Here is a 26864-nt window from a genome sequence, read left to right as displayed (position 1 = left end):
TCCCATGCAGTGCATCCCTCATCCTGAGTACCCATTCCAGCGTCTTCAAGTAGACTACTTCCAACTACCAAGGGTGGGCAGGTACGAGTTTGGTCTGGTCTGCCTAGACCTGTTTTCAGGATAGCCAGTCTGGCATAACCGCTCACAAATGCCACCACCAAAAGCTGATCTCTGAGTTGGTATGCAGGTACAGGGTACTGGAGACAATTAAGAGTGACCAAGGTACTCCTTCCATGGGAGAAGTGATGCAGAAAGTAATGAAAGTATTGGGGGTAGAACTGGCCTTTTATGCTCCGTACCATCCACAAAGCAGTGGTAGAGCAGAAAAGTTTAAATGGTACCTTAGAAACCATGATCCAGAAGGCCATGGCAGAGCTCATTAGACTATGGACCGAGTGCCTCGCCGTGGTACTCTTCTCCATAAGGTACACACTTGACAGAATGGGCCTCAGCCTACATGAGGTACTTTTTGGGTCAGCCCCAAGGTTAGGATTGTATTTACCGCGATAACTGCAGATGCAGAATGGTACCTTGACAAATTGTGTTATTGCTCTTACAAAACACTTAGCTACTGTATACTCTCAAGTGTTTGCTTCCATTCCAGATCCGGACACTGACACGGGGAACCCATGACCTGCTCCTCAGACATTGGGTCTATGTAAAGAAATTTGTTAGAAAACACTCCCTTGAGCCCAAATATGATGGTCCTTACCAAGTGCTATAAACCACGGCCATGTCAGTAAAGCTAGATGGGAGAAACTCCTGGATCCAAGCCTCCCACTCAGAGAGATATTGGCTCAGATAGGGATAACCATACTTGTGATCCTAATTATCCTTGAAATCCTACAACCCCCTTTCAGACTCTTTCCCCTAAGCAAATAAAATACCTTTAAGCCTATAGGGACAGCATCTGACTTATGTATGTGCAAAGCCCATGGCATCTAAGGTGCGGCACAAAAAGAGTTCCAAGGCACATAAAGACAGATGAGATAGGCCCGGGATTAGGGACAGATAAAAAAGTCATTTTAAGGGGGGATTATAATGGATTGTAATAAACTATGTAAAATGTCTATTGCACAGGCCTCAGGCCTTGAAGTTTTTAATCAGGAAGGGGGCAGATATTCATCATCGGGTACACTCAGTACCAATCCATAATAAGCTCAGGACAAGGACCTCCAAAATAGCATTTTCTGAAATACTACCTGTAACACTTGTCACACAAAAAAGGCCAAGGGTGATTAGAGAAGTAAACAAGTGGCTCAAGAGTTGATATTGGAAGAAGGGATTTGGGTTCCTAGAGAGTTGGGCTGACTTTACTGTAGGCTATTGGTTTTACCTTAGAGGTGGGCTGAATCTCAACCGAGAGAGCACAACTATGCTGGAGGAGAAGATGGTTAGAAGATTGGAAGAGTGTTTAAACTTGGGATTGTGGGAAAGGGCAATCATAGGAATTGATGGGAAGAAAATGTAGACAGTGACCAGGGACTTACTAATGAAAATCGAGTTGAAGAAGTAGGAGGGGTTTGTACGGATAGAACTGGTAGAAAAGTTAATAAGAAAACACTTAAAATAAAAATAGCCATAACCTTCTAAACTGTAGGGTGACTAGTGCTAGAAGTTTGACCAACAAAGCAGACAAACTGGAAGTTATAATGTCCGAGGAAACTATCATATAGCGGTAATAACGGAGACCAATTAAATCTTCATAGGGGTTTTCTAAAGACCACCAAATATAACAGAAGCTACTGAAAATCTATTTCTGAAGCAGATAGATGAAGCACCAAATCATCATGAGATGATTATTATGGGGAACTTTAAAGGGGTTGTCTCGCGAAAGCAAGTGGGTCTATACACTTCTGTATGGCCATATTAATGCACTTTGTAATATACATTGTGCATTAATTATGAGCCATACAGAAGTTATTCACTTACCTGCTCCGCTGCTAGCGTCCCCGTCGCCATGGTTCCGTCTAACTTCGGTGTCTTCTTGCTTTTTTAGACGCGCTTGCGCAGATGGATCTTCTCCCTTCGGCTGGTCTTGGAGGCATCGGCGTTTTGGCTCCGCCCCCTTGTACGCGTCATCGCGTAGCTCCGCCCCATGACGTGTGCCGGTTCCAGCCTCCTGATTGGCTGGAATCGGCACGTTGCTGGAATCGCCAATCCTTGCGTTTCTGTAGAGGAGCTGGTATCTGGTTTGCAGATATTGAGAATAAATAAATTATAATAAATTATATTTATTACAAGTTAGGCGTGTTCTAAACTACGTAGCAAATGTTTTTGTATATATATTGCTGCCTGTTAATTGAATAACTAGATAACTTCCTATCACATCCTTCGTGAGTGTGGTTTGCAAGTTTGGTTTGAGCTTGATATATATTTCTGAAAATAACTTCAAACTAAACTAGAACTTTTATTCTCAAATCTTAAAACTTAAGGGTTTATATTTGCTTTTATTCGTGTTTATAATAAAACCACTCAAGGATAGGAGAAAAATATATCTGTGTCATAGGAAAAGTTTCACAGACAGAGCACTAACAGGGGTAATATATCCCTGTTAGTTAAGTATGGCATGGAAACCAATCTGGACAGTACAAATTGATTTTTATACAAATAGATGCTCATTAGAGATGAGCAAGCACACTCGTCCGAGCTTGATGCTCGTTCGAGTATTAGGGTACTCAAGATGCTCGTTACTCGAGTCGAACACCACACAGTACTCGAGTCAATTGCATTTCCTTTCCTGCATGTTTAACGCCATTTTCTAGCCAATAGATATGAAGGGAAGGTATTACCCCTTCCTGCTGTAATGTGCCAGCCCCCCACCCCCACCCCCAGTAGTGAGTGGCTGGGACGATCAGGTGACCTCCGAGTACTTAAAGTGGTCCCGCCCGCGGCTCGCCTCAGACGCATGCTGGCAGAGGTTAGGGATAGTGCTGCTGCTGATATAGGAACAGTGTTAGAGTAGGATCTTGTCGTCAAGTACCCCAACAGTCCTTCTTATGGCTATTCTACATAGTGTGCATTACTGTTGTAGCTGGCTGGGAACAGTAGTGCACCATTTTTTTTAATAAGAATCTCGGGCTGTGCAGGCCATTTCCACTATAGCGTTCTCAGTCTGAAGTGCATAACGCAGAGTTTAGGGACACAGCAACTTCTATGGGGAAAGTTATACAGTCCTGATCCTCTGTGCAAGAACCCCAACGGTCCTTCTTAGGGCTACATCTGACCGTGTGCTTTACAGTTGTGGTTGGCTGGGAGCAGTAGTGCATCAATTTTTGTATTATGCATCTAGGCGTGTTCCCAGCCTTTCAGTAATAGCATTCTCAGCCTGCAGTGCCGTACAACCAGTTCTCACCGTGAAACTGCACTCTAACATTTCCTAGCCTACTGCAAACTAGTTCAGTTATACTGTTCTGTGTCTGCAGTGCATTAGACAGAGGTCTCACTGCTAAACAGTACTGTTATATTTCCTGGGCCACTGCAAACTATTTCAGTTATATCGTTCTATGTCTGCAGTGCATTGGAAAGAGGTCTCACCGCTAAACAGTACTGTAATATTTCCTGGGCCACTGCAAAGTATTTCAGCTCTGCCACTGTGCACACAATATCCTTTTCTTGGTGGGGTTGAGATAGCTGCAGTTACCAGCACTATCCACTGGCTTTAGAGTCTTCTCCCACTCCATACAGCATCTCCTATCTACAAGTCTCTGCGAGCGGTAAATTACCCCTAGGTATCAGCGCAAGACAGCGGGTTAATTTTTTCAAGTCACAGCATAGAGTCTCCGCTATCTACTGTGTGCGGTGAATTAAGCCATGGTTGTCAGCGCTGTACAGTGGGGTAATTTATTTGGGCCCTGCTCTATTCTTAATCTGCCATGATGAGGAGTAGGGGTAAAGGTCGAGGACGCGGACGCGGGCGTCCAAGTGAGGGTGTGGGCACAGGCCAAGTTCCTGGGCATGATGAATCACAGCCGGCTGCTGCGGGATTAGGAGAGAGGCAAGTTTCTGGGCTGCCCAGCTTCATATCACAATTTAGGGGTCCACGTGGTAGACCTTTATTACAAACAGAGCAGTGCGAGCAGGCTCTGTCGTGGATGGCAGAAAACGCGTCCAGAAATGTATCGATCACCCAGTCTTCTATGCAGTCCACTACTCCTGGCCTAGGGCCTGCAACTCCGAATCCTCTGACTGCTGCTCCTCCTTCCTCCCAGCCTCCTCACTCCATGAAAATGACATATTCTGAGCAGGCAGACTCCCAGGAACTGTTCTGGGGTCCCTGCCATGAATGGGAAAAAAGGTTCCTCTCTCACATGAGGAGTTTGTCGTGACCGATGTCCAACCTTTGGAAAGTTCCCAGAGTCCGGGTGATGAGGCTGGGGACTTTCAGGAACTGTGTCAAGAGCTTTTTGTGGATGAGGATGATGAGACACAGTTGTCTGTCAGTGAGGTAGTAGTAAGAGCAGTAAGTCCAAGGGAGGAGTGCACAGAGGATTCGGAGGAAGAGCTGCTGAACGATGAGGTGACTGACCCCACCTGGTATGCTAAGCCTACTGAGGACAGGGCTTCAGAGGGGGAGGCAAGTGCAGCAGCAGGACTGGTTGGAAGAGGCAGTGGAGTGGCCAGTGGTAGAGGCAGGGCCAGAGCGAAGAATCCCCCAACTGTTTCCCAAAGCACCCCCTTACAGCAAGCCTCCATGCAGAGGGCTAGGTGTTCAAAGGTGTGGATGTTTTTTAGTGAGAGCGCGGAGGACCGCTGAACAGTGCTGTGCAACCTGTGTCGCACCAAGATCAGCTGGGGAGCCACCTCTACCAGCCTCACCACCACCAGCATGCGCAGGCATATGATGGCCATTCACTGCCTCCGGGTCACACCACTGCCTCTTCCCCTGTGCCACAACCTGGCACACAGAGCTCACGTCCTACCCACACCCAGACTGGCGGGTCCTACCTTGGTGCTGGTATCTGCAGCGGTTTATGCCACCTCCTCCAAACCCTCCCCCTCCTCCGCTTTCGCCACTGAGCCTCGAACTGGGCATGGTCGTGTGTGACAACGGCCGAAACCTGGTGGCAGCTTTGCAGCTCGGCAGTCTCACACACTTGCCAGGCCCACATCTCCAATCTAGTGGCTCACTGGTTTCTGAAAAACTACCCCCACTGGTCTGACCTGCTCGGCAAGGTGCGCCGCATTTGCGCACATTTCAGCAAGTCCACCATGGACGCTGCCACCCTAAGGACCCTGCAACATCAGTTTCAGCTGCTAGAGCACCGAGTGCTGTGCAACGTGCCCACATGTTGGAATTCTATGCTGCACATGTTGGCCAGGCTGTTCTAGCAGCGTAGAGCAATAGTGGAATACCAGCTGCAACATGGGCGGCGGAGTGGTAGTGAGCCTCCGCAATTCTTTACTAAGGAGTGGGCATGGATGGCAGATATCTTCCAGGTCCTCGGAAACTTTGAGGAGTCTACCCAGATGGTGAGCGGCGATGCCGCAATCATTAGCGTTACCATCCCGCTACTTTGCCTGCTGAGAAGTTCGCTGCCAAGCATAAAGGCCGAAGCTTTGCGGTTGGAACAGGAGATGGGGATGGCAGTATGTTGCTTGATAGCCAGACCACCCTCATGTCTATAACTCAGCGCGTTTTGGAGGAGGAGGAGGTGGAGAGGGAGGAGGTGGAGGGGGAAGAGACAGCTGGCCACACAGCAGAGGGTACCCATGCTGCTTGCCTCTCATCTGTTAAGCGTGTATGAACTGTAGAGGAGGAGGAGGATCCTGAAAGTCATTTTCCTAGTGAGGACAGCGATGTGTTGCGTACTGGGACCCTGGCACACATGGCTGACTTCATGTTAGGCTGCCTTTCCCCTGACCCTTGCGTTAGATGCATTCTGGCCAACACGGATTACTGGGTATACACCCTCCTAGACCCACGGTATAAGGAGAACCTTTCCACTCTCATTTCCGGAGAGGAAAAGGGTACAAGAGTGATGAAATACCACAGGGCCCTGATGGAAAAATTGATGCTAAAGTTCCCATCTGACAGCGCTAGTGGCAAAAGATGCAATTCAGAGGGCCAACTAGCAGGGGAGGCGCGGGGATCAGGCAGCATGTACAGCGTAGGTAGGGGAACACTCTCCGAGGCCTTTCGCAGCTTTATGACTCCCCAGCAAGGCTGTGTCACCACTCCCCAGTCAAGGCTGAGTCGAATGGAGCAGTGTAAAAAGATGGTGAGGGAGTACGTAGCCGATTGCACCACCGTCCTCTGTGATGCCTCTGCTCCATACAACTATTGGGTGTCAAAGCTGGACACGTGGCACAAACTTGCCCTGTACGCCCTGGAGGTGCTGGCCTGCCCTGCCGCTAGCGTCTTGTCAGAGAGGGTGTTTAGTGCAGCTGGGGGAATCATCATGGATAAGCGTACCCACCTGTCAACTGACAGCGCCGACATGCTTACCCTCATAAAGATGAAGAAAGGCTGGATTTCCCCAGACTTCTCTTCTCCATCGGTGGAAAGTAGCAGATCCTAAAGAATCTTTTCGTTGCAACAGGAGAAAAATGCATCCTATATCACCTCAGCGCTATAGTTGAAATGGCCTGCACAGCATGAGATGCTTAAAAAAAATAATTGGTGCACTACTGCTCCCAGCCAGCCACAACAGTAATGCACACTATGATGAGTAGCCCTAAGAAAGACCATTGGGGTTCTTGAAGACAGGATCCTACTCTAACACTTTCCCTATATCAGAAGCAGCACTTTCCCTAACCTCTGCCAGCACATAGTCATTACCCTAACCTTGACTTGATTCATTAAATGTCCATTTTCAAAGAAGTGTCTAGATATTTTTTGAAAATATGACACAAGAACTTTTCCTAACCTTTAGAAACCTATATTTGTCCCTGTTTGATATTTTTGGTGATCTCTATGTACTATAAGTTACAAAATACTTAACAGATTTCAAAAGTACAATGCTGGGGAACATTTTTTTCACCTTCAGTAATCAATACATTATGTGTAATATCAGTGAGGCATGCATTATTATTTCCATAAATATATTAGCCCTTAGGGGAAATTTGTACTTTCAATTCTTCAAATATTTTGTCTTAGAATCCCATAATGAAACACCTCCCTTTATGAAGACTGCAATAGCTATTTTGTAGCAGTCATCTGTTTCTTGTTAAGAAAACCTGTAATAGAATTGATTTTAATCGAATACTTTAATGTTGAAGACACAATGCTATAATTGCATACCAATTTGTAATGTAAATTATCAATTAGGAAAAGTGATATAGCAACCTACAAAATCAAACATGTAACCAACAATAAATAACACTGTGTTACAAGAAACTAGGTTTTTTTTCTCAGTACAAAATTTTGTGTTTCTTTCAGATTTGTGATTGTTGAGTCCAAGTTTGTGCCAGATTTTGACTGTCTGGAACAGATTTACAGGCAATAACCCTCACAGTGAATAAAGATGAATAGATATACTTGCAATTAAATAAGTTTTATAAATGTCCTTAAAAACAGTAAGGCCACCTGCACACGGGCGGAAATCCCGCTGCGGGATTTCCCGCGGGATTTCCGCCACTGAAAGTTTGCATAGGAGTGCATTACAATACGCACTCCTATGCAGACGGCCGCGGTTTGGCCACGCGAAATCTCACGCGGCAAACAAACCGCGGCATGTCCTATTTTTGTGCGGGGCACGCACTCACCCGGCCGCCGGCTCCGGTCTGCGCATGCGCCGGGGCCGCCAGGCGCGGGTGAGTACGCGCTCGTCCCTGCAGGCTCTCGGGTCGGGTCCCACGGCGAGAATTCTCGCTGCCGGATCCGACCCGCTCGTCTGCAAGCGGCCTACATCCTGATAAGGTTATCATTTAGTTAGAATGCAAAAATTTTGGGAGCTCAAAAGCCCTCTAGGCTTGAATTGTAACTATTGTAACCAATCCCACCACAACCTTTGCCATAAGCTGATACACATAGTTGGGTCCCCTTAGGGCTCAGTCACACGGGCGCATCTTGGCGCAGATGCGCCCGTCTTCCTGCACGGTAAGACGGCCGCACTGCAGGACGGACGTCTCTCCGCAGTGCCGGAAGAATGAATACATGACAAGCAATGGAGCCGGTCATGTGTTCTTTCTGCCGGCACTGCGGAGAGTCGTCCGGCCTGAAGTGCGACCGTCTTATCGTGCAGTAAGACGCCCGGATGCGCCCGTGTGACTGAGCCCTTAAAAAGTAACCTTTATTGATATATAATAAAATATATTGTAGTAGCAATAAATTAAAAAGATCAGAGTCTCAACACAGTGTGAATGAGTGTAATATATTAGACAAACCAGTCTAAAAGAAACAGCATTTGACGTAGGCATAGCATTACAGACTTCATGAGACTCTGTGCTAAAAGACCAGCTCCCCCTATATGTTTCACTAGAACTCTGGCATCATCAGGGGTATAAGAGCTGGTCTTTTAGCACAGAGCATCATATAGTCTATCCTTCTATGCTTATGTCAGACTCAGTTTATCTGGTAGCATTTATCACACATGCTGGCGGTTTATGCAGGGATCTAATCACTTGCGAAATTTTCAGTATATAGCAGTGTACTGCTGCATGGTAAGCTGCACCATTTGCAGCAAATGTTACAGCCATGGCCCTACTACAATATATTTTACTACATATCAATAAATTTTAATTTTTAAGGGGACCCAACAGTAGGTTTCAGCTTATGGCAAAGGCTGTGGTGGGATTGGTAACATACAGTTATAAGCATGAAATAAGATCACCTGATGGCAAAGAACTTCCATAAGCAGCATGAAAATATGGGAAGTTAGATGCAATGTTTGCATATGTCATTTATTTCTTTTAATGTTCGCCAGTGTTCTTCTTTGCAATATTTCATAAGTAATTAGCAAGCTTTGCAAGCATCCACTTTCCTTCATACCACCTGTTAATTACTAACCTGCCATGGCAACCAAATGCCAATCTGTGATCTTATTGCAGGAAAAGATGGGGGAAACCTGTAGATAGAGAGTGCCCCCTCCCTGTGTCAAGCAATTTAAATGCAGTGGTAAGCACTGAACAATGTATGCAAATGTTTAAATGGCTGGGATTGAAGTTATCAACTCAAAGTCCTCATGTCCATGGGCGGATCGGATTCCGTGGCTTGGAACCCACAGTAGGATCCCACCCCGCCTTTGGCAAGAAAACATTTTTTACCCTTCTGGATCCTCTGTGTAGTTGTGCGGGTCTTTTGTCTTCTTTTCTGTGGATGTGGGCAGCCATGCCGACATTTGGGCAAGCCCGCCGCCCTCCACACTGCTGCAGATGCACAGTGGAGATGTTTTCTTTTTAAATCTCCTGCTTTCTTGCGGGATCCACGGTATGTATGCAGTGTGTGCCGTGGATCGGACGGCTTGATTTCAATGGACATGGACCTTAAATTACAGCCAGTTTCTACTGAAGATGGAGGGGACTGGGCTTCTGAGCCTGCTACATATAAACTTCATGCACATCCAACAAACATGTACGGGGGGTTTTCATAAAGGGCTTAACCAATTACAGATGAGCGAACACACTCATCCGAGCTTGATACTTGTCCGTGTATTATGGTACTCGAGATGCTCGTTACTCGTGACGAACGCCACACGGTGCTCGAGTCAATTTCATGTCCCTTCCCCACATGTTTAGTGCCATTTTCTAGCTAGCAAAAATGCAGGGAAGGTATTACCACTTACTGCTGTGACATGACAGCCCTCTGTTCGCCAACAGCAATGAGTGGCTGGGCCAATCAGGTGACCGCCGAGTACTTAAACTGGTACCGCCCGCGGATCGTCTCAGACACAGAGGTTAGGGAAAGTGCTGCTGTTAGAGTAGGATCCTTTCTTCAAGAACCCCAACGGTCCTTCCTAGGGCTACTCCTCATTGTGTGCATTACTGTTGTGACTGGGTGGGCGTAGTAGTGCACCATGTTTTTTTAAAGCATCTAGGCTTGTGCAGAGCATTTCAGCTATACCATTCTCTGTGTGCAGTGTATTAGGGAGAGGTTTTATTGCTAAATAATACGCAAATATTTCCTGGACAGCTGCAGGGCATTTCAGCTAGACCGTACTGTGTTTGCAGTGCCTTAGGCAGAGATCTCATCGATAAATAGTACGCAAATATTTTCTAGGCCACTGCAGATCATTGCAGCTATACCGTTTTATGTGTTGGGTGAAGTAGCCGCAGTTATTCGCACTATCCACTGGCTGTATAGTTTTCTGCCCCTATGCAGATCGTCTCACAAAACCTTTTCCTTGCTTGCGGTGAAGTAGCCGCAGTTATCAGCACTATCCACTGGCTTTAGAGTTTTCTGCCTCTGTGGAGAGCATCTCACAATACCCTTTCCTTGGGTGCGGTGAATTATCCGCAGTTAGCAGCACTATCCACTGGCCTTATAGTTTTCTGCCCCTGTGCAGAGCGTCTCACAATACCTTTTCCTTGGGTGCGGTGAAGCAGCTGCAGTTATCAGCACTATCCACTGGCTGTATAGTTTTCTGCCCCTGTGCAGAGCGTCTCACAATACCTTTTCCTTGGGTGCTGTGAAGTAGCTGCAGTTATCAGCACTATCCACTGGCTGTATAGTTTTCTGCCCCTGTGCAGAGCGTCTCACAATACCTTTTCCTTGGGTGCTGTGAAGTAGCTGCAGTTTTCCCTCCTGTCTACCATCAACACTGGAGATGCTGTCCTATACTGCTTTTCTTACTTTACTCTATCTCTTGGTCTTTTATTGGTTGGGATTTTTTTTGACACACTGATTCCATTATAGATCAGTGAGTGTGGGCTTTCCCTTGGCCTCAATTGGGACTATCTATATGGGATACTAATATCGTATTTATTTATATATTTTTTTTGTTTGGTCTATCGGATCATCTCTATCGCTAGCAGCTAGCAGATATTGGCACTGCGGGCATAGAGACATTACTCGGGATATTTTTGTATGCAGGTTTTATTATGCAGTCTTGTAGTATCCTGTATCCTGACATATAGAGTATTTATGCAGTTTAGGGTCCCCCCTGGTCGTTTGGCAGATATTACAACACTAAACGCCTCATCGCTCGACACAAGGGTCCCCTATAGTAGGACACCCACAGTATTTTTTGCATCAAGGGTGTTATGAGCACATTTGTAATCCTGCACATCTAGCGGATGAGACACTTTTTTGGATAGAATAAGGTTCCTGATGAGACCTAAAACGACAGAAACGCGTTGAACCAATTGGTGGAAATCTAGTATATTCTCACTCACCTGAACCAATACTTGGTGGGAATTCAGTACAAAATTTGATTCTCACTGATCTACATCTGACTTGTCATCATACTGTCATCATAGCTGGGCCCTCTGATTCGTACATCAGGTGCCCTCAGTAAGAAGAATCAATATATATTGGGAATCTAATACAGAATTTTTGATTTCGCATAGAAACAAGGGCTCGTACCCTGTTTGAATTGAACCAAACAATTGGGTGGGTTACTTGGATCCCCGTTTTTAGTCGGTTGCAGCAACAATAACCGGTATCTTGTTGTCTCCGACAAGGGACCTCCAAGTCTAACCTACTTTCGGGCAGACCTTCAGCCTAGTTCATAACGTGCAAATTCCAGAATTGGGCATCCTACCCATAAATCCGTATCTGAGTAGCGATTATTCATCTGTCATTCTCTCGTTAAAAAGGGCGCCACAAGCCTCAATTTAACATTGCCACTAAGTATTCCATGGTGGCCTTGAACAATATCTGGTGTTTTCATAATATCGGCTGAGGAGCTACGACCATTGTTTTGGTTCTGGTTCAGTGTGGAACTTGTTGTTCCATTGTTCGTCTTTCGTTGTTTGTTCTTGTGTGTTGTGAGGTACAAACATTTTAAATAAGTCCTTTAATAAAAATTATTTTTTAAGGGGATACACCCAGTGAATAGCTGCAGTTATCAGCACTATCCACTGGCTATATAGTTTTCTGCCCCTATGCAGAGCGTCCCACAATACCTTTTCCTTGGTGCGGTGAAGCAGCTGCAGTTATCAGCACTATCCACTGGCTGTATAGTTTTCTGCCCCTGTGCAGAGCGTCTCACAATACCTTTTCCTTGGGTGCTGTGAAGTAGGCACAGTTATCAGCACTATTCACTGGCTTTAGAATTTTCTGCCCCTGTGCAGAGCATTTCACAATACCCTTTCCTTGGGTGTGGTGTAGTAGCCACAGTTAGCAGCACTATCCACTGGCTTTATAGCTTTCTGCCACTCCATACAGCCTCTCTTATCTACAAGTCTCTGTGAGCAGTAAGTGACCCCTAGGTATCAGGGCAAGATAGTGGTTTAATTTATTTCCGGTCACAGCATTGAGCCTGCAGTATCTACAAGTCTCTGTGTGCAGTAATTTAGCTCCAGTTCTCAGCACTGTACAGTGGGGTAATTTATTTGGGCCCTGACCTATCCTTAATTCGACATGATGAGGAGTAGGGGTAAGGGTCGAGGACGTGGATGCTGGTGTCCAAGTTAGACTGTGGGCACAGGCCGCGCTCCTGGGGGGGGTGAATCACAGCCGGCTGCTGTGGAATTAGGAGGGAGCCAAGTTTCTAAGCTCCCCAGCTTCATATCACAATTTGCGGATCCGCGTGTTAGACCTTTATTACAAGCAGAGCAGTGCTAGCAGGTCCTGTCGTGGATGGCAGATAATGCGTCCAGCAAAGTATCGAACACCCAGTCTTCTATGCAATCCACTACTCCCGGCCTAGGGACTGCACCTCTGAATCCTCTGGCTGTACCTCCTTCCTTTCAGCCTCCTCACTCCAGGAAAATTACATATTCTGAGCAGGCAGACTCCCAGGAACTGTTCTCAGGTCCCCGCCCTGAGTGGGAAAAAAGTGTTCCTCTCTCACCTGAGGAGTTTGTTGTGACTGATGCCCAACATCTAGAAAGTTCCCAGAGTCCGGTTGATGAGGCTGGGGACTTCCGGCAACACTCTCAAGAGCTTTTTGTGGATAAGGATGATGAGACACAGTTGTCTGTCAGTAAGGTAGTAGTAAGGGCAGTATGTCAGAGGGAGGGGCGCACAGAGGATTCGGAGGAAGAGCTGCTGGACGATGAGGTGACTGACCCCACTTGGTTTGCTAAGGCTACTTAAGACAGGGCTTCAGAGTGGGAGGCAGGTGCAGCAGCAGGACAGGTTTGAAGAGGCAGTAGGGTGGCCAGGGGGAGAGGCAGGGCCAGAGCAAAGAATCCCCCAACTGTTTCCCAAAGCACCACCTCGCCTCCGTGCAGAGGGCTAGGTGTTCAAAGGTGTGAGAGCACGGATGACCGACGAACAGTGGTGTTCAACCTGTGCCACACCAAGATCAGCCAGGGAGCCACCACTACCAGCCTCACCACCACCAGCATGCACAGGCTTATGATGGCCAAGCACCCCACAAGGTGGGACGAAGGCCATTCACCGCCTCTAGGTTACACCACTGCCTCTTCCCCTGTGCCACAACCTGCCACACAGATCCATTTCCCCTGCCAGGACACAGGCACGAGCACCTCCCGGCCTACACACATAACTTCACCTTCACCGTCCTCCACTCCATCCAGCAATGTCTCTCAGCGCAGCGTTCAGCTGTCGCTAACTCAAGCGTTGAAGCGAAAGCGGAAATATGCCGCCACCCACCCACATGCACAAGCTTTAAACGTGCACATTGCAAAATTAATCAGTCTGAAGATGCTGCCGTACAGGCTTGTGGAAACAGAGGCTTTCAAAAATATGATGGCGGCGGCGGTCCCGCACTACTTGGTCCCCAGTCGCCACTATTTTTCCCAGTGTGCCGTCCCTGCCCTACACCAGCATGTCTCCCACAACATTAACCGTGCCCTCAACAATGCAGTTACTGGGAAGGTCCACTTAATGACAGACACGTGGACAAGTACTGGTGGGCAGGGCCAGTATATCTCCCTGATGGCAAATTGGATGAACTTGTTGGAGGCTGGGACCAAGTCAGAGGCTGGGACCACTCATGTGCTACCCACACCCAGAATAGCGGGTCCTACCTCAGTGCTGGTATCTGCGGCGTATTATGCCACATCCTCCAAAACCCCCTTCCTCCTCCTCCACCACCTCTACCTCTCAATTAAGAAGTGTGAGCACGTCGCCAGCAGTCAGTAGCATGCGGCGCGGGAGCACAGCGGTGGGCAAGCATCAGCAAGCCATGCTGAAACTAATCAGCTTAAGTGACAAGAGGCACACGGCCCCCGAGCTGTTACAGGGCCTGACGGAGCAGACCGACCTCTGGCAGTGTGTGACAACGTCCATAACCTGGTGGCGGCTCTGCAGCTTGGCAGTCTCACACGTGCCATGCCTGGCCCACATGTTCAATCTGAAAAACTACCCCCACTTGTCTGACCTGCTCGGCAAGGTGCAACGCATCTGCGCACATTTACACAAGTCCACCACGGATGCTACCACCCTCAGGACACTGCAATGTCGGTTTCAGCTGCCAGCACCCAACGTGCCCACACGCTGGAATTCTACACTTCACATGTTGGCCAGGCTGTACTAGCAGAATAGAGCAATTGTGAAATACAAGCTGCAACATGGGCAGCAGAGTGGTAGTCAGCCTCCACAGTTCTTTACAAAGGAGTGGGCATGGATTGCAGACATCTGCCAGGTCTTCGGAAGCTTTGAGGAGTCTATCCAAATGGTGAGCGGCGATGCGGCCATTATTAGCGTTACCATCCCGCTACTTTGCCTGATGACAAGTTTGCTGCTAAGCATAAAGGCCGACGCATTGCGGTTAGACCAGGAGACGGGGGATGACAGTATGTCGCTTGATAGCCAGACCACCCTCACGTCTAGATCTCAGCGTTAGAGATGAGCGAACGTGTTCGTCCGAACTTGATATCCGTGCGGATATTAGGGTGTTCGGGATGTTCGTTATTCGTAACGAACACCATGAGGTGTTCGGGTTACTTTCACTTCCTTCCCTGAGACGTTAGCGCGCTTTTCTGGCCAATTGAAAGACAGGGAAGGCATTACAACTTCCCCCTGCGTCGTTCAAGCCCTATACCACCCCCCTGCAGTGAGTGGCTGGGGAGATCAGGTGTCCGCCTAATATAAAAGTCGGCCCCTCCCGCAGCTCGCCTCAGATGCCTTGTGAGTTAGATGAGGGACAGTGCTGTTTGTACCAGAGCTGCTGTAGGGAAAGAATTGGTAGTTAGTGTAGGCTTCAAGACCCCCAAAGGTCCTTATTAGGGCCACTGATAGCTGTGTGTTGGCTGCTGTTAGCAGTGGCAATTTTTTTTTCTTCTCAAAATCGGCTCTGCAGAGCGTTGCACCCGGCATTAGGGACAGAAGTGTTGCATAGGCAGGGAGAGTGTTAGGAGTGAGTGTAGCCTTCAAGAACCTCAACGGTCCTTTCTAGGGCCATATTTAACCGTGTGCAGTACTGTGCTGGCTGCTGTTAGCTGTGCTGCATATTTTTTTTCTTCTCAAAATCGCCTCTGCAGAGCATTGCACCCTCCATTGATACTGCAGGGAAAAAATTGTGTAGGCAGGGCCACAACACAGTTATTATTCATTGAATATACGCAGTGCGGCCTTTTGCTTGTAAAACAAGTGAAAAAAATTCTATTTGACCTGCCTCTGTCCGTCCTAAGGGCTGTGGACACGTGTCGGCTGCGTGTGCAACGTTTAAAAATCAGACGCACCCAGCTACGTTTTACTCCTGGCTTCGCCATTTGCTTTCCTTAATTTGGAAAAAAATGCCTGCTCTGCCAGAGTTATAATAACTCTGCTACCCTAAAGTTCTGTGCCACATTAGCAGGGCCACAGCACAGTTATTAAACTTCTCATGTTCATTGAATATACGCAGTGCTGCCTTTTGGTGGAAAAAAACTGAAAAAAAATCTATTTGTCCTGCCTCTGTCCGTCCTAAGGGCTGTGTGTACGTGTCGGCTGCGTGTGCAACGTTTAAAAATCAGACGCACCCAGCTACGTTTTACTGCTGGCTTCGCCATTTGCTTTCCTTAATTGGGAAAAAAATACCTGCTCTGCCAGAGTTATAATAACTCTGCTACCCTCACGTTCTGTGACACATTAGCAGGGCCACAGCACAGTTATTAAACTTAGATTATTCATTCACTAGAGGCAGTGGGGCCTTTCGTTTTCAAAAAAGGGAAAAAATTATATTTGGCCTGCAGTCTTGCGCCAATTTATTTCCTGCCTGTGAAATCAAATCACTGGTAATACAGCATGCTGAGGGGTAGGGGTAGGCCTAGAGGACGTGGACGCGGCCGAGGACGCGGAGGGCCAAGTCAGGGTGTGGGCACAGGCCGAGCTCCTGATCCAGGTGTGTCGCAGCCGACTGCTGCGCGATTAGGAGAGAGGCACGTTTCTGGCGTCCCCACATTCATCGCCCAATTAATGGGTCCACGCGGGAGTCGGTTATTAGAAAATGAGCAGTGTGAGCAGGTCCTGTCCTGGATGGCAGAAAGTGCTTCGAGCAACCTATCGTCAACCCGCAGTGCTGCGCCGTCCACTGCTGCAAATCCGAATCCTCTGTCTGCTGCTCCTCCTTCCTCCCAGCCTCCTCACTCCACTACAATGACACCTGCTCAGGAGTGGGAACACTCCCAGGAACTGTTCTCGGGCCCCTGCTTAGATTGGGCAGCAGCGGTTCCTCTCCCACCAGAGGAGTTTATCGTCACTGATGCCCAACCATTCGAAAGTTCCCGGGGTCCGGGGGAAGAGGCTGGGGACTTCCGCCAACTGTCTCAACAACTTTCTGTGGGTGAGGAGGACGATGACGATCAGACACAGTTGTCTTGCAGTGAGGTAGTAATAAGGGCAGTAAGTCCAAGGGAGCAGCGCACAGAGGATTCGGAGGAAGAGCAGCAGGACGATGAGGTGACTGACCCCACCTGGTGTGCAACGCTTACTCAGGAGGACAGGTCTTCAGAGGGGGAGTCAAGGGCATCAGCAGGGCAGGTTGCAAGAGGCAGTGCGGTGGCCAGGGGTAGAGGCAGGGCCAGACCGAATAATCCACCAACTGTTTCCCAAAGCGCCCCCTCGCGCCATGCCACCCTGCAGAGGCCGAGGTGCTCTAAGGTCTGGCAGTTTTTCACAGAGACGCTTGACGACCGACGAACAGTGGTGTGCAACCTTTGTCGCGCAAAGGTCAGCCGGGGAGCCAACACCAACAGCCTCACCACCACCACCATGCGCAGACATATGATGGCCAAGCACCCCACAAGGTGGGACGAAGGCCGTTCAGCGCCTCCGGTTTGCACCCCTGTCTCTCCCCCTGTGCCCCAACCTGCCACTGAGATGCAACCCCCCTCTCAGGACACAGGCACTACCGCCTCATGGCCTGCACCCACACCCTCATCTCCGCTGTCCTCGGCCCCATCCAGCAGTGTAGTTCAGCGCACCGTCCAGCCGTCGCTTGCGCAACTGTTGGAGCGCAAGCGCAAGTACGCCGCCACGCACTCGCACGCTCAAACGTTAACCGTCCGCATAGCAAAATTCATCAGCCTTGAGATGCTGCCGTATAGGGTTGTGGAAACGGAGTCCTTCAAAAGTATCATGGAGGCGGCGGCCCCGCGCTACTCAGTTCCCAGTCGCCACTACTTTTCCCGATGTGCCGTCCCAGCCCTGCACGACCACGTCTCCCGCAACATTGTACGCGCCCTCACCAAAGCGGTTACTGCCACGGTCCACTTAACAACGGACACGTGGACAAGCACAGGCGGGCAGGGCCACTACATCTCCCTGACGGCACATTGGGTGAATTTAGTGGAGGCTGGGACAGAGTCAGAGCCTGGGACCGCTCACGTCCTACCCACCCCCAGAATTGCGGGCCCCAGCTCGGTGGTGGTATCTGCGGAGGTGTATGCTTCCTCCACTAAAGCACCCTCCTCCTCCTCCTCCTCCTCCTCCTCTGTCTCGCAATCAAGATGTGTTAGCAGCAGCATGTCGCCAGCAGTCGGTGTCGCGCGGTGTGGCAGCACAGCGGTGGGCAAGCGTCAGCAGGCCGTGCTGAAACTACTCAGCTTAGGCGATAAGAGGCACACGGCCCACGAACTGCTGCAGGGTCTGACACAGCAGACCGACCGCTGGCTTGCGCCGCTGAGCCTCCAACCGGGCATGGTCGTGTGTGACAACGGCCGTAACCTGGTGGTGGCTCGGCAGCTCGGCAGCCTCACGCACGTGCCATGCCTGGCCCACGTCTTTAATTTGGTGGTTCAGCGCTTTCTGAAAAGCTACCCACGCTTGTCAGACCTGCTCGTAAAGGCGCGCCGGCTCTGCGCACATCTCCGCAAGTCCCACACGGACGCTGCCACCCTGCGCACCCTGCAACATCACTTTAAGCTGCCAGTGCACCGACTGCTGTGCGACGTGCCCACACGGTGGAACTCTACGCTCCACATGTTGGCCAGGCTCTATGAACAGCGTAGAGCTATAGTCGAATACCAACTCCAACATGGGCGGCGCAGTGGGAGTCAGCCTCCTCAATTCCTTTCAGAAGAGTGGGCCTGGTTGGCAGACATTGCCATGTCCTTGGTAATTTTGAGGAGTCTACCCAGGTGGTGAGCGGCGGTGCTACAATCATTAGCGTCACCATTCCTCTGCTATGCATCTTGAGAAATTCCCTGCAAACCATAAAGGCAGCTGCTTTGCGCTCGGAAACGGGGGCGGTGGAAGACAGTATGCCGCTGGATAGTCAGGGCACCCTCCTGTCTATTTCTCAGCGCGTACAGGAGGAGGAGGAGGAGCATGGGGAGGATGAGGAGGAGGGGGAAGAGACAGCTTGGCCCGCTGCTGACGGTACACCGGCTGATTGCCTGTCATCCTTTCAGCGTGTATGGCCTGAGGAGGAGGAGGAGGATCCTGGCAGTGATCTTCCTAGTGAAGACAGCCATGTGTTGCGTACAGGTACCCTGGCACACATGGCTGACTTCATGTTAGGATGCCTTTCTCGTGACCCTCGCGTTGCACGCATTCTGGCCACGACGGATTACTGGGTGTACACACTGCTCGACCCACGCTATAAGGAGAACCTGCCCACTCTCATTCCCGAAGAGGGAAGGGGTTCGAGAGTGTTGCTATACCACAGGACCCTTGCAGACAAGCTGATGGTAAAATTCCAAGCCGACAGCGCTAGTGGCAGAAGGCGCAGTACCGAGGGCAAGGTAGCAGGGGAGGTGCGGAGATCGAGCAGCATGTACATCCCAGGCAGTGCAACAGTCTTTAAGGGCCTGGCCAGCTTTATGGCTCCCCACCAAGACTGTGTCACCGCTCCCCAGTCAAGGCTGAGTGGGCGGGAGCACTGTAAAAGGATGGTGAGGGAGTACGTAGCCGATCGCACGACCATCCTCGGTGACGCCTCTGCCCCCTACAACTACTGGGTGTCGAAGCTGGACACGTGGCCTGAACTAGCGCTGTATGCCCTGGAGGTGCTTGCTTGTCCTGCGGCTAGCGTCTTGTCGGAGAGGGTGTTTAGTGCGGCTGGGGGAATCATCACAGATAAGCGTAGCCGCTTGTCAACCGACAGTGCCGACAGGCTAACACTCATCAAGATGAACAAAGGCTGGATTTCCCCAGACTTCTGTTCTCCACCAGCGGACAGCAGCGATACGTAAGCAATACGTAGGCTGCACCCGCGGATGGAAGCTACGTTCTCTCTCACCATCCAAAACGGGGACATTTCTGCTTCATCAATCTGTGTCTAATATTCCTCCTCCTCCTCCTGCTCCTCCTGAAACCTCACGTAATCACGCTGAACGGGCAATTTTTCTTAGGGCCACAAGGCTCACTCAAATAATTTTTCTGAACAATTTTTATAAGTTTCAATGCGCTTAAAAGCGTTGGAACTTTAACTTGAACCAATTTTTCGTTACACTGGGCTGCCTCCAGGCCTACTTACCACTTAACCCACATTAACCAAAGCGATTCACCTGCCATCTTGGTTGGGCATGGCCAATTTTTACTGAGGTACATTAGTACTGTTGGTACACCAATTTTTTGGGCCCTCACCTACAGTGTAATCATAGCAATTTGTATGTTCTTCACCTGCACTCATGGTACAGAAAGGTGTGTGGGGTTGGCCTACACTTTAGCTACATAAATGTAACTTGGGCCTTGGCTATACTAAGGCTACTGAAATGGAACTAAAACTGCGCTCCCACTATACTGCTGCTTCAGAATTGTTCCTGGGGCCTGTCTTGAGTGCTACTATTGTTGACATGGAACGAAGACTGCGCTCCCGCTATACTGCTGCTTCGGAATTGTTACTGGGGCCTGTCTTGAGTGCTACTATTGCTGACATGGAACGAAGACTGCGCTCCCGCTATACTGCTGCTTCGGAATTGTTACTGGGGCCTGTCTTGAGTGCTACTATTGCTGACATGGAACGAAGACTGCGCTCCCGCTATACTGCTGCTTCGGAATTGTTACTGGGGCCTGTCTTGAGTGCTACTATTGCTGACATGGAACGAAGACTGCGCTCCTCCTATAATGCTGCTACTGATATGTTAGTGGGGCCTGTCCTAATACTACGGCTGAAATGTTACGAATTCTGGGCTCTGCCTATACCGCTGCTAATGGTATGTCTCTGGGGTGTGGAAACAGAGGCTTCCCAAAGACATGATGGCGGCGAGGCCATTTCCCACCAACGCGGTTACTGTTAAGGTGCATATAACCACGGACACGTGGAGAGGACACGTAGTGCCTCAAAAACATCCCCCTCCTCCTCCAACAGGGAAAACATTCTTGGCAAATGCCTTTGCATTGGTTCGTCTGGTGGCAGTCCAAGAATTTCACCTTTACCGATACAACAAGAGAGCCCCCACACCATCCCCCCGCCACGGCCCACTTAATCCTGGCCGCATTCCGAAAACCAACAAAATACAACCGTGCTACTAGGTCCGCAGTCACCACCACATTACCACCAACGCGGTTACTGTTAAGGTGCATATAACCACGGACACGTGGAGAGGACATGTAGTGCCTCAAAAACATCCCCCTCCTTCTCCAACAGGGAAAACATTCTTGGCAAATGCCTTTGCATTGCTTCGTCTGGTGGCAGTCCAAGAATTTCACCTTTACCGACACAACAAGAGAGCCCCCACACCATCCCCCCGCCACGGCCCACTTAATCCTGGCCGCATTCCGAAAACCAACAAAATACAACCGTGCTACTAGGTCCGCAGTCACCACCACATTACCACCAACGCGGTTACTGTTAAGGTACATATTATCAGTCTGACTGGGGCATGCAGACACCTTGACAGAATGAATAGTGTGTGGCACATAGGTTCCCCATTGCTATGCCCACGTGTGCAGCTCCTGATGGCGGTGGCACAGGATTATATTTCTCATTGCTTCTGTACAGCATTGTGGGCTATCGCCCCGCCCCTTTTAAAGAGGGTCGCTGCCTAGCCGTGCCAACCCTCTGCAGTGTGTGCCTGCGGTTCCTCCTCATGGCAGACGCACTTCTAAATAGACATGAGGGTGGTGTGGCATGAGGGCAGCTGAAGGCTGCGCAGGGACACTTTGGTGTGCGCTGTGGGGGGGAGGGGGGCGGTTGGTCAGCATGTAACCCAGGAGAAGTGGCAGCGGAGTGTCATCCAGGCAGTGATTGTGCTTTGTTGTAGCTAGTGTGGTGCTTAGCAAAGGTATGCCATGCTAATGAGGGCTTTTCAGAAGTAAAAGTTGTTGGAGGGGGGGGGGCACTCTTGCCGGTATTGTGGCTTAATAGTGGGACCTGTGAACTTGAGATGCAGCCCAACATGTAGCCCCTCGCCTGCCCTATCCGTTTCTGTGTCATTCCCATCACTTTCTTGAATTGCCCAGATTTTCACACATGAAAACCTTAGCGAGCATCGGCGAAATACAAAAATGCTCGGGTCGCCCATTGACTTCAATGGGGTTCGTTATTCGAAACGAACCCTCGAACATCGCGGGAAGTTCGTTTCGAATAACGAACACCCGAACATTTTGGTGTTCGCTCATCTCTACTCAGCGTGCTTTGGAGGAGGAGGAGGAGGGGGAGAAGGTGGGGGGGTAGAGACTGCTGGCCACAGTGCAGAGCGTATCCATGCTGTTTGCCTCTCATCTGTTCAGCGTGTATGGATTGAAGAGGAGGAGGAGGATCCTGAAAGTCCAAGGCCTTTGCTAGTTTTATGGCTCCCCAGCAAGACTGTGTCACCACTCCCCAGTCAAGGCTGAGTTGGAGAAGCACTGTAAAAAGATGGTGAGGGAGTACATATCTGATCGTACCACCGTCCTCTGTGATGCCTCTGCTCCATACAACTATTGGGTGTCAAAGCTGGACACGTGGCACAAACTTGCCCTGTACGCCCTGGAGGTGCTGGCCTGCCCTGCTGCTAGTGTCTTGTTAGAAAAGGTGTTTAGTGCAGGTGGGGGGATAATCCCAGATAAGTGTACCCACCTGTCAACTGCCAACGCCGACATGCTTATAAAGATGAACAAAGGCTGGATTTCCCCAGACTTCTCTTCTCCACTGGTGGAAAGCAGCGGATCCTAAAGATTCTTTTCGCTGCAACAGGAGAAAAATGCATCCTCTCTCTATGCCCCAAAAAGAGGAGAAGTAGCTTGTCTATCCCTCTCGGATCTTCCACATCCTCCTCCTAAAACAGCATATCTTCCCACTGAACTGCTTTTTCTGCGGCCCAAAAGGCTCCGTTAAAAGGCTGCCTCCAGGTTATGTTACAAATAACGCAGCAATGAGCTGTATCTTTAAAAAATGTTTATGGGTTTCACCTGGCCTCGGGGTTAAGCAATTTTTCAGGGGTACACTTGTACTCTTGGTACACCAATTTTTCAGGCCCTCGCCTATACTCTTAGGCAACTAAGGGTCCACCTATAGTCTTGCTACTGAAAGGTTTGAGGTGTTCGCCTGTACACTTGCAACAGAAAAGTTTCAGGTGTTCGCCTATACTCGCTACAGAAATGTTTCAGGGGTCCGCCTATACTCTTGCTACTGAAATGTTTGAGGGTTCACCTATACTCTTGCAACATAAAGTTTTAGGGATTCGCCTATACTCTTGCTACAGAAATGCTTCAGAGGTCTGCCTATACACTTGCTACTGAAAGGTTTGAGGGGTTAGCCTATACTCTTGCAACAGAAAGAAGTGCTTTAGCCAAGCACAATCAGAGCTACCAGCAGGCGGGTTTTTAAAAACCCCGGCTGCTGATAGCTCAGAACTACAGAGCCCTGGACAGCGGCAGGAGCCGCTGCTGAGGCCCAGAAGGTGAGTAAGTATTTTTTTTTTATTTTTGACACTATTTAAATGGCTTTTCAGGGAAGGGCTTATAAAGCCCTTCCTTAAAAAGCCATTGACGGCTGTCTGGGCTCAGCAGCGACTTCTGCCGCTGTCCCCAGCTCTGTAGATCTCAGCTATCAGCATGCGGGGATTTAAAATCCCCGCCTGCTGGTAGCTCTGATTGTGATTGGCTGAAGCGCTCAGCCACTCACAATCAGAACTAAAAGCAGGCAGGGATTTTAAATCCCCGGCTGCTGATGGCTCAGACCTACAGAGCCGGGGACAGCGGCAAGAGCCGTCGCTAAGCCCCGGCAGGTGAGTAAGAATTTTTTTAATTTTTGACACAATTTTAATTGGCTTTTGAGGGAGTGGCTTATGAAGCCCTTCCCTGAAAAGCCATTGACGGCTGCTGGGGCTCAGCGGCGACTTCTGCCTTTGTCCCTGTCTCTGTAGATCTCAGCTATCAGCATGCGGGGATTTAAAATCCCCACCTGCTGGTAGCTCTGATTGTGATTGGCTGAGCGCTTTAGCCAATTACAATCAGAACTACCAGCAGGCGGGGATTTTAAATCCCCGCCTGCTGAAAGTTGAGATCTACAGACCCGGGGATAGCCAGGAGAAGATGCAGCTGAGCCCGGCAGCCGAAGGGAGGTGAGTATGTATTTTTGGGTTTTTTTAGTACCACTTTTCTTTGTTTTTCAGGGAAGGGCTTATATTTAAAGCCCTTCCCTGAAAAACATTTCAGGGGTGCCGGCAGCAGGACCTCCACAGCAGGTTTCATGTGTCAGAGCTGCAGTAGGGAATCCTTTATTCCCCGCAGGGATTTAGAATTCCTCTGCTGCATTTGTCACAGATGTGGCAGATGTAGCAGCAGGGAATTCTTTTTCCTTGCGGGGATGCAGGAAACATCTGCCGGACGCGACAGGTGTGTTCTGCATCCCCGCGGGACATGGCAACGGCAGAAAGGTAAGGTTTTAAAATTTTTTATTAAAACACTAAAATCTTTCTTTTTCAGGGAAGGGCTTATATGGGAAGCCCTTCCCTGAAAAAGAATGCAGGGGTGCCGGCAGACCATTGTTTTCAAAGGAGCCACGGGCAGCAGCCGCAGCTCTATTTAAAACATGTGGGTAAAACAAGTAGGCTAATACTCGAACGAGCTTCCAGCTCGGACGAGCATGCTCGCTCATCTCTAGAAATTAACCAACTTTATTAAAATAGTGATATATAGATTTGGCAAATTAAGAACCCTGAGGCCTCAGTCACACGGGTGCATCGGCACTCGAACACCGGCGCCGATGCGCCCGTGTGACTGACAGTTAATAGACGGCCATACCTGAAGACGGCCGTCTATCTCCAGCGCTGATCATAGAACACATGACCGGCAATGGAGTCGATCACATGTTCTTCCTCCTGGCGCTGCAGAGAGACGGCCGTCTTCAGGTACGTCCGTTTGCTGGTGTCAGTCACACGGGGGCATCGGCGCCGGTGTACGGGTGCCGATGTGCCCATGTTACTGAGGCCTAAAGGAGTAAAATGTTAGCTTTTTGAAAAAAAAAGGAAAAAAAGGATGATTTTTTCTAATCTTTAGATATTTTTATAATTCCTTGGGTATTATTACTTCAACCATTTAATAATTAAAATGCCATTTGGTTAAACTCAGTGCAGCCAACTAGATCCTAAGGAGCAAGAAAGATGGTTGGTGCCATAACCCCATTAATACTCAATAAGGCATGCATTGCAATATATTTTCAAATTACCCTGTAGAAGTGCAAGTTAGGAAACATGGTTTACATATTACTTGCTATTGTATTAATATAACAGCCCATGGTCCCTGTCAGAGAATTCTGTACACAGCCTCTCCTCTAGATAGGAGATTGAGCTCTCTTGCATTTTTAGCAGAATTTCATCTAATATATAAAGCGCAAAATCTGTTTGTTTGTTTGTGTCGTATACAAATCCACAGTTTTGAGTGAAATTTTGCATGAGCGTTCTTCAGCGCCAGGCGACGAATACTAGCTTAATTAAACATCAAAAACTCACTGACTTCCCCTGTAATTTTTATTGTCAATAGCAACCAATCACAGCTATTGATTGAGGTAAAATCAAAGCTGCGCTGTGATTGGTTGCTTGAGCTCAGCTTACATTTCTTATACTGCTGAGGTAAAATTAAAGCTGCGCTGTTGTTGGTTGCTATTTCTTATGCTGCTGAGGTAAAAAGTTGCGCTTTGATTGGTTACTAGAGCACAGCTCTCATTTCACACAGCTGAGGTAAAATTAAAGTAGTGCTCTGATTGGTTGCTATTTCTTACACTGCTAAGGTAAAATGAAAGCTGCACTGTGATTGGTTGCTATGGGCAGAACAGGTTTCCTTTTCTACAGCTTTCATAAGAGTGTGGTGATGGACTCATTTCTGTGGCCCACTATGCATATTCCAGGACTGCTATTCATAAAATCGCTGTGCAACACACAGGTATATCATCTAGTAAATCATAAAAATAATTCCTTTGCCATCTAAATCTCTTTTCTAGGGTATGCCTATACTGCCGTTCAGAGCTGTGTTTGGAGCCTCCAGTCATCAATTCCTTGGCACAATCAGATTTCACATAACCTTACGGTGAGCCAAGATGCATATTTGAATAAAGCCCTATACACACATAGGTTTATAAGTTATATTATTAAATTCTATCACATGTTATGCATGGATATACAGAGGCACCAAATTTAAGTTTGATTGTGATAGCACAGTGCAGAAAGTTATCCTATTTGATAAAATTTAAGGTGCTTTTAGACAGAATGATCATATTATCAATCAAAAAATCATTCAACCAAGTGAAAATCAACAATAATCGTTTGGTCTAAATGCGAGCCAATGACCGAATGACTCATGATAATTCTCCACTTATCATCCGTCATTTATTTTATTCTGGCATAAAAATAATTGTTGGCTTGTTCACTTATCGTTCAGTATAAACTTATAAAGCGATTGTGAAAGACTGAATGATTTTGAAAACTTCTCGCATGAAAGAGCCAATGATGTGTCTGCCTGTCTAAAAAGGCTGCACAAGAGCGAACGAGCTAGTAGTGACGTCACTTGTACGTCGGCTAGTTCGAACGATAAATGGCTCATCTAAAAGGACCCTGAGACAGATTAAGTATAAAACATGGCATATTTATTTTAGTAGGTGACAATCACCTAAAGATGAAGGAATGCTTTACTTTGTAATGATAAATGACAGTAATAATGATAAATGTAAAATATATGAATTTAATTTCTATACTAAATGTTTAACATTTTACACATTCATCCTCATAGCATTCCGTAAAAATGAGAAATAAGACTTTTGTTGGGTTGAGTAACTGCAGAAAATAAAAAAAATGATTAATGACACTTGGGGACATTCCAAAATCATCAGTGATCAAAAGATCACATATGTCAGTGGGGTGCTGAGAGATGTATTATTTTCAGGTATAAATACAATAGATCGTAAGAGTTTTTCAGAAAGCCTGAGCTCATCTCTGAATAATCCTTCTGAGTAGCCAGCATTGATCTTCTCCCATTATGAAGGCAGCATTTGCTTTACTTCTTGTGG

This window comes from Eleutherodactylus coqui, chromosome 2 (assembly GCF_035609145.1).
Source record: "Eleutherodactylus coqui strain aEleCoq1 chromosome 2, aEleCoq1.hap1, whole genome shotgun sequence".
Taxonomy (NCBI): domain Eukaryota; kingdom Metazoa; phylum Chordata; class Amphibia; order Anura; family Eleutherodactylidae; genus Eleutherodactylus; species Eleutherodactylus coqui.
The sequence above is the reverse complement of the archived record's forward strand: the minus strand, read 5'-3'. Positions refer to the sequence as shown.